Genomic DNA, 10,090 nt, shown 5'->3' with positions numbered 1-10,090 from the left:
ATAGCTTTTAAAATACTTCCTCCTTCTGTTGTGTTCTTTCAGAGAGGCTGCCGCAGCAGCCTGCTTCCTTCCTGGTTGTTGTATGGGTCCATAAAATCAGATCGCAAAGTGCTCTGCTTGTTTTAAAAAAAACAGCAAAACTTGTCCCAGCATACGGCAGTTTCTCCAGCCCATGGAAACACATCTAAGGAGAGTATTGAACAATCCTTTCCCTCTTCTCCCTTGTGTATTTTAAAAGGTCTAGTAGACCCAAGTAAATTGTTAATGTTTCCTTTTATATTCATTGCTTCTTTGATTTTGTCGTTGTAGTTAAAGGGGAGGGGATATAGGTTAACCAGCATCCGGAATGTGAAATATAACATAAAACTGTAGAAAAAGAACCTATCAACTGCTTACAAGTCTACTGGGAACACTAGAAGGACAGGGCTGCAGCTTGTGGTGTTAAAAGCCTTGCAGCCAAAAATTTTGTGGAACTGTCAGAAATGTTTGTAATCTGCATCTAGAAGCCCCAGAATACCAGTTCAGAATAATTTTGAATTTTCTAGGTGCTAATCAAATAGAGCTAATGGGAGTATAAACAATCATACTGCTTTTGGGGGCTCTATCTGCTCAACAAATATGAATGAACTTGAGTCACTATATATAAGCAGGATTTTTTTTCAAATAATATATCAACTCTTTATGTCTAAAAAAGAATTTCAAAGGGATTTTGAGCCCTTGAACTTGTTCTTAAGTAATTTCACACCTTCCTTAGGTGCCAATGTTTATAAGCCTTTCTTTATACATAGTGCAAATTTGACTATATTGAGTTCAGTTTTCTTAAAGCAAGTTTTGTCTTGACAAACACATACTTTTATATAGAGTGCACTGGCAGTGTTTATCAATGCCAGAAAAACATCATCAAGTTCTACATCATCTCTTTGGAAAGACACCCCAGGGGTCATAATATCTTTTTTTTTTCTAGGACAGTCTATACCTAAATTAACTCAGGTAAATAAATCTCTTCTGAATTAGTAGAGAGTTATGAATTCTAGGGTGTTATAGATATCAGAAAACACTTTCAGTGGCCCCTGTTCCTGCCAGGTTGGCAATATGTTGGCATATGGCAGTCTTTAGATCTGCCATTTTTGTTTAGACCACCTGTCATAATCTATTATAATGTTCATTTTATCCCTGTCCTTGAGTGACTGTTCAAAAGTTTGGAATCCATAGAGTTCAATTATGAACATTTTATTATTCTTGAAAAGCTGTTGTGTCTCTACTTTAGGTAAGTTACAATTCTCATTTTTTCCCCTTTTTTTCATAAGCCTGGGCTTGATGGTAGCTTTAAAGAGAATTGTACCAGCAAATATAACTTCCTATGCCTTTTCTTCCCCCTCTCCTCCTGAGTCAGGTTTCCATAGCAATCTTTACCTGGAAGAAAATTAACAAATGCATCTGAAACCTCCACCTTTATTTCTTGTCATCCCCCTTTCTGTTTTCACATTCCAGTTCTGCCAGACTATTGCAATGCCCAAGAGCACCTCTTCTCTCTCCTGAAGACTTCTGTTGCTACCTGGTGACCTGGCTAACCCCCTTTTCTCCGCTAAGTCTTAGCCATGACATTTTCTCTTGCTGGAAGCATTCCTTCACCTCCTACAACTAGGACAGGAGGCTTTCTTATTTGTACCTTCTGTTTGGATCTGTAAAGAATCATGTTGTTGGAGTATTGAAAAAAGCACCCCCACTATGTACACTCTCCCCTTTGCCTACTGCCGAGCAATTAGGAGAAATAAAGTAACTTGCCTGTCTACTTCTGGCATTTTTCTTCTAAAGATACTCTTTCTGGGGGGAAAATAGGACTCAGAAATCTGGGAATTTAAGAAAGATAAACTCTTTCACCATTTCTGGTTTCCCACTCCAGACTAGAGAAAGATGATTGAGCATCAAAGAAGAATGAGAAGAAATGAATGTATAGACTTCAGCATCTCCCTGATAAAAAATAACAAAACCACAATGAGATACCACCTCACACCTGTCAGAATGACTAAAAATAACAACTCAAGAAACAACAGATGTTGGCGAGGATGTGGAGAAAGGGGAACCATTTTGCACTGTTGGTGGGGTGCAGCTACTCTGGAAAACAGCATGGAAGTTCCTCAAAAAAATAAAAATAGAACTACATTATGACCCACCAGTTGCACTCCTAGGTATTTATTCAGAGGATACAAAAATTCTGATTCAAAGGGGTACACACACTCCAATGTTTAAAGCAGCACTATCAACAATAGCCAAATTATGGAAAAAGCCCAAATATCCATCAACTGATGAATGGATAGAGAAGATGTGGTGTGTGTGTGTGTGTTCCATATATATATATATATATATATATATATATATATGGAATACTACTCTGCAATTAAAAAGAATGAAATCTTGCCATTTGTAACAATGTGGATGAATCTAGAAGACATTATGCTAAGTAAAAAAATCATTTAGAAAAAGATAGATAATGTGATTTCACTCATATGTGGAATTTGAGAAACACAACAGATGAATATAAGGGAAGGAAAAGAAAAATAATATAAAAACAGAGAGGGAAGCAAACCATAAGAGACTTAAATACAGAAAACAAACTGAGCATTGCTAGAGGGGAGGTGGGGGGGGATGGGTTAAATAGGTGATGGGCATTAAGGAGGGCACTTTTTTGGGATAAGCACTGGGTGTCATATGTAAGAGATGTATCACTGGGTTCTTCTCCTGAAACCAAGACTACACTGCATGTTAGGATTTCAACTTGAATTTAAGTTTAAAAAATATCTACTGCCTCTTAAAAAGAGCCTTTAAGGGACAAATAAACTTGAGAAAAGTCTGTTGAAAGGAATAGTGATGAAGCATAGGTTATGGAATGGCAGAGGGGAAGGACTGAAGGAGAACCCCATAGTAACCTGTGTGGACCAGTGACCATTTGGATGGTGGGCATCCCAGGATGTGTTTGAGTGGAGACCACACTGAGGACCAGAATGCCCTCTCCACTTTCTCCCCCTACCACCTGCCTGGGCCCTAAAGAAGCAGTGCTAAATTTAGTGCCCACTCAAGAGATACAAAGTGAATTGAGATTGAGTTTTCATTATCCTTGTGGAATAAGAGCTAAAATGAAAAATATATTGTTAAAGAAAATTTGAATTATATTTCTTAAAAACTTTCACTATAGACTTAGATTTGTACTTGCTGTGTCTATAGTACAACACTGACCATTCTTTATTGTAATTGCCTATTTATTAATATTTCTTTCCTAACATAACTCCTTGAAGATAGAAGCTGGGTTTGCTATTGTATAGCCAGTACTTGGAGCAGCATCTGACCCTTAGTATGAACTCACATGGATTTGCCTAATAGGTCCAACAGTGTCCAAAGGGGTATTAGCTAAATGACTGGCCATCTATAGAATGAAATGTTATGTAACCACTTAAAAATTTGTATGGCATGCAAGTATTTTATGACATGGAAAAATGTTTGTTACTTTGTTAAGTGAAAAGGAAGCAAGTTTCAAAACAATGTGAGATTTTTTTTAAGTGGTAGCAATTTTTAATTTTCTTGTGTGTTCTTTTATATTTTCCAAAATTTCTTCAATCACTTATTTTGTTATCAGGAAAAAAAGCAGAAAAGTTTGTATATTTCCTTCTAAGTTTGTATGTTTCTTTAAACATGTGTGTGTATTTCCTTTCTTACTCATTGCCTTTCCAGGGGAAAGGCACAGCACATGAGTGGATCTTTTCTGCCACAGGAAGCTCCTCCCTGACTGTGGGGGAGGGAAAAAGAACTCTTTCTTCCCTGCCTTTCTCTGGGGTTCTTGTCTTTACTTCCTCTTGGATGTCCTTTCTCTCCCACTCTTCATCTCTCCAAGATGAATGGTATGCTCCTCCCAGCTATCCTATTGAAGAACACTGTCTTGGCTTACTGGCTGTAGCTATGGCCCTCTTTCACCCCCATCCCCCACCCTCCCTAGGAAGACTTCCCTCTATCATTCCCCCATCCTCTTTTACTCCTCTAGGCTCCACACTTTGCCTTTGCCTCCACTGTTTACTTTCATGTGAATGGCAACACTTGGGGTTGCTCGAAAACAGGAAGGAAAAGAACACTTTATTCATTCACTCATGCAGTCATTCATTCATTCATTCATTCCAGTATAGTTAATGTACTGTGTTGTGTTTCAGGTGTACAATATAAAGCGTCAACAATTCTATACATTTCTCAACACTCATCAAGGTAAGTGTATTTTTAATCCTCCGTATCTATTTCACCCATTCCCCCTCTACCAACTTCTGGCAACCACCAGTTTGTTCTCTGTATTTAAGAGTCTAGTTTTTTGTTTGGTTTTGTTTTTTCTTCATTTGGTCACTTACTTTGTTTCTTAAATTCCACATATGAGTGAAATCTTATGGTGTTTGTCTTTCTGGGACTTATTTCACTTAGCACTGTACCCTTTAGGTCCATCCATGTTGTTGTAAGTGGCAAGATTTCATTCTTTTTTATGGTTTAATAATATTCCATTATATTCCTATATATATGTATCATGTATATGTGATATATATATTCTAATATGTATATCACATCTTCTTTATCCATTCATCTATCTTATCTATGGACATTTGAATTGCTTCCATATCTTGGCTGATGTAATGTAAATGATACTGGAATATACATAGTGTGCATATATCTCTTCAAATTGGTCTTTTTGTTTTCTTTGGGTAGATATCCAATAGTAGAATTATTGGATGATATGGTAATTCCATTTTTAATATTTTGAAGAATGTCCATACTGTTTTCCACAGTGGCTTCACAATTTGCATTTCCACCAACAGTGTATCAGTATTCTTTTTTCTCCCCATCCTCACCAATCCTTATTTCTTGTGTTTTTGGTTTTAGCCATTCTGAGAGGTGCAAAATTATATCTCATTGTGGTTTTTAATTTGCATTTCCCTGATGAATGAAGATATTGAATATCTTTTCATGCATTTACTGGTCACCTGTATGTCTTAGAAAAATCTCTATATTCCTAGAAAAATCTGCCCATTTTTTTAAGTTTATTCATTTATTTTGATGGGGGGGCAGAAGGAGATAGCAGGGGAGGAGAAGAGAGAGAGGGAGCGAGAGAATCCCAAGCAGTCTCCACGCGTGGAGCCCAATTTGGGGCTCAATTTCATGCCCCATGAGATCATGACTCAAGAGTCCATTGCTTAACTGGCTGAGCCACCCAGGTGCCTCTCATTTGCTCATTTTTATTTGGAATATTTGTTTTGTTGGTGTTGAGTTGTATACGTTTTTAAATATATTTTGGACATTAACCTTTTACCAGATATATCATTTGCAAATATCTTCTCTCTTATTATTTTTAAAATTTATTTGAGATAAAGAGCAGGGCAGAGGGAAAGAGAGATAGGAGAGGGTCTCAAGAAGGCTCCATGCCTAGCCCAGAGCCTGACACAGGGCTCAATACAATGATCCTGGGATTACAACCTGAGCTGAAATCAAGAATCAGACTTAACAAAATTGAGACACCCAGGCACCCTGAAAATACCTTGTCATTCAGTAGGTTGCCTTTTTGTTTTGTTGATGGTTTCCTTTGCTATACAAAGCTTTTTATTTTGGTGTAGTCTCAGTAGTTTAATTTTGCTTTTGTTTCTCCTGTTAAAGGTATATATATATACATATATGTCTCTTCAACAGGACATCTTAGCCTTGAGGGTGTTATGGGATGGCATATATATATATATGTATATATATAGTGGCCAAATACACAAAAAACAAAACGTACCATTTTCAAGTATACAGTTGCACTGTTGTACAACCACCACCACAAAACTCTTTCATCTTATGAAACTGAAACTCTGCATTCATTAAACATTCACTCCTTTCCTACCTCCCTCTAGCCTCTGGTAACCCCCATTCTACTTTCTGTCTCTATGAATTTGACTACCCTAGGTACCTCATATAAGAGAAATCATACAATATTTGTCCTTTTGTGACTGGCTTCTTTCATTTAGCGTAATGTTCTCAAGGTTTATCCATGTTGTAGCATGTGTCAGACCTTCCTTCCTTTACATGCATTGTGTGTATATACCACATTTTCTTTATCCATTCATCTTTCTATGAATGAACATTTGGGTGGCTTCCAAATTTTGGCTATTCTAAATGATGCTGCTATGAACACGGGGGTACAGATATCTGTCCAAGACCCTACTTTTAGTTTTTTAGGATATTGGAATTGCTAGATCATATGGTAATTCTATGTTTTTTTGAAGACTTTATGTGTTTTCGATAGCAGTTGCACCGTTTCACATTCCTACCAACAATGCAAAAGAGTTCCAATTTCTCCACATTGTCTGAAACACTTGTTACATTCTGAAGAGCTTAAAAAAAATTATTAACTCAACAAACATCTCCTGAAGATCCACCATGTTCCTGGCCCTCTGCTGGTTTCCAGGGATACACAGCTTCAACAGGACAACATCCTAGCCTTGAGGGTGTCAAAGGATGGCATAGGTATGGTATGGGCTATGTAGGTGCTATGGGCAAGGCACCTTCACCAGTCAGGGGTGGGGGTGGTCAGTGATGACCCTTGAGAAGGAATTATTTTCATCCCCATTTTTAATTCTTTTTTTTTTTTAATTTTTTTTTCAACGTTTATTTATTTTTGGGACAGAGAGAGACAGAGCATGAACGGGGGAGGGGCAGAGAGAGAGGGAGACACAGAATCGGAAACAGGCTCCAGGTTCTGAGCCATCAGCCCAGAGCCTGACGCGGGGCTCGAACTCACGGACCGCGAGATCGTGACCTGGCTGAAGTCGGACGCTTAACCGACTGCGCCACCCAGGCGCCCCTCATCCCCATTTTTAAAGTGAAGAAACTGAGGCTCAGAAACCTTAAGGCACTAGCCTAATGTTGAACAGCTACTAAGAAGCAAAGCCAGGATTCTAATCCAGATCTTTCTGAGTTCAAAGCCTCACGTTGATTCTGATGCCAAGCTGTAGTTGAGGGACTGAGTAGTCAGAGAGGTGACAGTTTACCCCATTCACATGATTGATGAGCTTCCTACCAGCATCAAACCCAGACTAAGACCTTTGGCCTTTTTTCACCAAGATGAGTCCCACAGATGGGAGCCTACCGCTTTAGATGGAGAAAGGGACTAGAAGCAAAGAGAACAACACCAAGACATCCAGAAAGAGAGAAAATCCAAGGATTTGAGATTTTGCTTTAAGATCTGGCTAACCCCCATTTAAAATCTCATTAAATTACCATTTATTGGGTACTAAATGCTTTAATATGTATCTGCTCATTTGATCCTTGAAGTAATCCTAGAAGACAAGTGTTGTATTTCTCACCTTACCAAAAGAGAAAGTGAGGGCCAGGAGGTAAGTAACATATGAGGGTTGCATGATTAACAAGTGTCAGGGAAAGAACATAACCCCAGCTCATCCTATACCAGGTACTCTACTTGTCTGCTATAAAAATCTGTCTTTAATTTACTTTGTAACATGAGCATTTACTTCATGGGACCATTGTCAGGATTAGTGGGTAAAGTGTCAAGAATAATGTCTGGGATATAGTTAGTGCTATGGAACTATTGGTTATTATTATTTTAAGCTCACTATTTATTATAAGCTCCTTTGAGAGTTAGAGAAGGTAGCTTATTTCAGTAGTCACATACTGCACTCAAAACTTTACGATTATTTATATATTAGCTAATTAAAACTTATGGCAAATATTTATTCATTCAATATCTATTTAAAAATGTGACTTCTCAAAATACATTTTAAAATATTGTTATTTTCTTAAAATCTTTAGGTGGACTCACTTTTAAAATTTAAATGTCTAGCATCATTGTAAGCAATAAAAATTGGTAAAAGACACAAAGTTGACACACTTGTATATCTATTTTCTAATATCCATTTAAAATAAACAATAGTGATTGAAAAAAAAATACCCATCACTGCACCATCTAAAACACTCTTCACTCTACCTATGGGGCACACCACTCCTTGGGGAGACACCAAATACTTCTGTCTTCCCATCTTTCCACAGCACCTGACATGGTGCTTTGTGGCAGTGTTTATCAAATGAATGGCAGATTTAATTAATTAAGAAGAATTAACTTCTTGATCGATTATTGACTTCATAGGAAATTTTCCATATTTTACTGTGTAACTTCAATTAGCAATGACATATTAATGGAAATAGTGTAATGCATTTAAGGATTTTTTTAAGACAGTTCATGTGTTAAATTTGAAGAAATGGAACATAGCAGGTTCTAAAGAAAATCTACTATCCCCCTCCCCCAAATGACCAAGCACCCTCTGCCCACTGGAATCTAGAGTGAGTGCTAATTCCTTCCACCTTCCACCATCTGATGATCAGATTGTATAGACTAGAAGGGAGTATTTACTCTTTAGAAAACATTTTCTCTGACCTACCATAACCCTCAAGCAAATAAGCAAATCCCTCTTTTAAACTTGGCTGGATCTCTTTGTGTAATTTCAGTCTTGTTGAGAAGTGTGGTTCAGCCCAGGGCTTCTCCAGTGCTGCCTTTCTTCTGGATAAGAAACATAAACTAAATGCCCTTGGTTAGTCTCATGTACTGACTTATGGTTTTTTTTTTCATGTTGCTAAAACATTTCTCTATAAATGATGACATGTTAGAGCCTTTTCCTGGCAGAAAGACCAAGAAATGCAAACTTTAAAGCTGGGACATTAAATTAAGAAGCATGCAAACATTTCAGTCATTCCTGTCCCTGTGTTGCTTGGGCCATCTCGCCCCAGGTCTTACTCACCACTGTGTGATTTGGTTATCACATCACTCCTGCCCAGTGCTTCAGTGATTCCTGTAATGCAGCTAAGTGGGCTGCTTCCCATTATATTAACAAACAGCAAGGCACAAAGTTTTCTGACATTTAGGATCCCAGTCATCATAGACAACATTAAACTTAAAAAAATGTTTAGGGTTAGATACAAATATTACTCTATCTTCTACTTTTGAAGAAAAAGTGGGAGAGGAAGCAGAGTGAGTGGTGTTCTCTGTGTTAACTTTTCCCTCAGCTATGATGGGCATTAATGGGCCTTTCCAGTCATTTGTCTCCTTTTCTTCTATAAAAGGCCATCTACCTTGTGGATCTCTGTGCTTCCTTGCAACTGGAACATGGGCTCTAGCTCACAACTTTCATCTCCACAATGACCAAAATGGGTTAACAGGGAAGAAGATTTCTTAGGAGAGTTCTTTCCTATTTGAGAAACTTTGGGTGAGGAGGAAGGACTCATGTATCAGGGAAAGTGGTTTCACTGTTGGCCTGATCAGGCCTCTCTGCATACTGGCTCCTCTCCTCAAACATGGGCATTGGCCACAGTGGGTGGGCATGAGGAGCAGAGGAACACCCTTCCTACTCCCTAATTCCATATTCTTTCTTCAGGCAGGTCAGTTTGCCACCTAATCTTTAGGGTAAAGACAATCAGCCCTCAAAGGCCCCATTGGAAATGCAGAAGAAAAACTCAGCTGTTTAGTGCAACTACTTTGAGAATGGAAAGAGATTTGTGGGACCAGAGAATTTGAGTGAGAATTTGGTGGATCCTGAGCATTCTGGACAGAAGTTTCTGCCCAAGAGATGCTAGAGAGAAATATTGCCCCCTGAAGGATGGACATGGCCAAAGAGGAAAAGAGAGTGGAGTATGGAATGGAGAGGCACATTGGGAGCAAGTTTTGGGGCAGAAGCAAGGACCTTCAAAGGCAAACTTAAGCCTCACGTCAATTTCATGTAGTGAGTTCTAAGGAACTTCCAAGCATTTTCCATTGGCACAAGGTTGGAGAGATCTAGCAACTACCAGTGATGGTTAAGATTCTGGCAGGCTCTGCTCCACATGTCAGCCCATCTGTGGACATCGAAGTTCAGGGAGGATTCATGAGAGGGTTTAATGGTGTTTGTGAAGGGGATAGCACACAGTTGGTATGAAATTATATGCACTTTGCTTACTTTTCCTAGGCACAGGACAAATAAGTCTCTCCCAGGGCCCTATTTTGCTATAGGCCTGGACAAGTGCAAGAACCCTGGCCAGTCTATTC

This window comes from Lynx canadensis, chromosome B2 (assembly GCF_007474595.2).
Source record: "Lynx canadensis isolate LIC74 chromosome B2, mLynCan4.pri.v2, whole genome shotgun sequence".
NCBI lineage: Eukaryota > Metazoa > Chordata > Mammalia > Carnivora > Felidae > Lynx > Lynx canadensis.
This window is presented reverse-complemented; position numbering follows the sequence as displayed.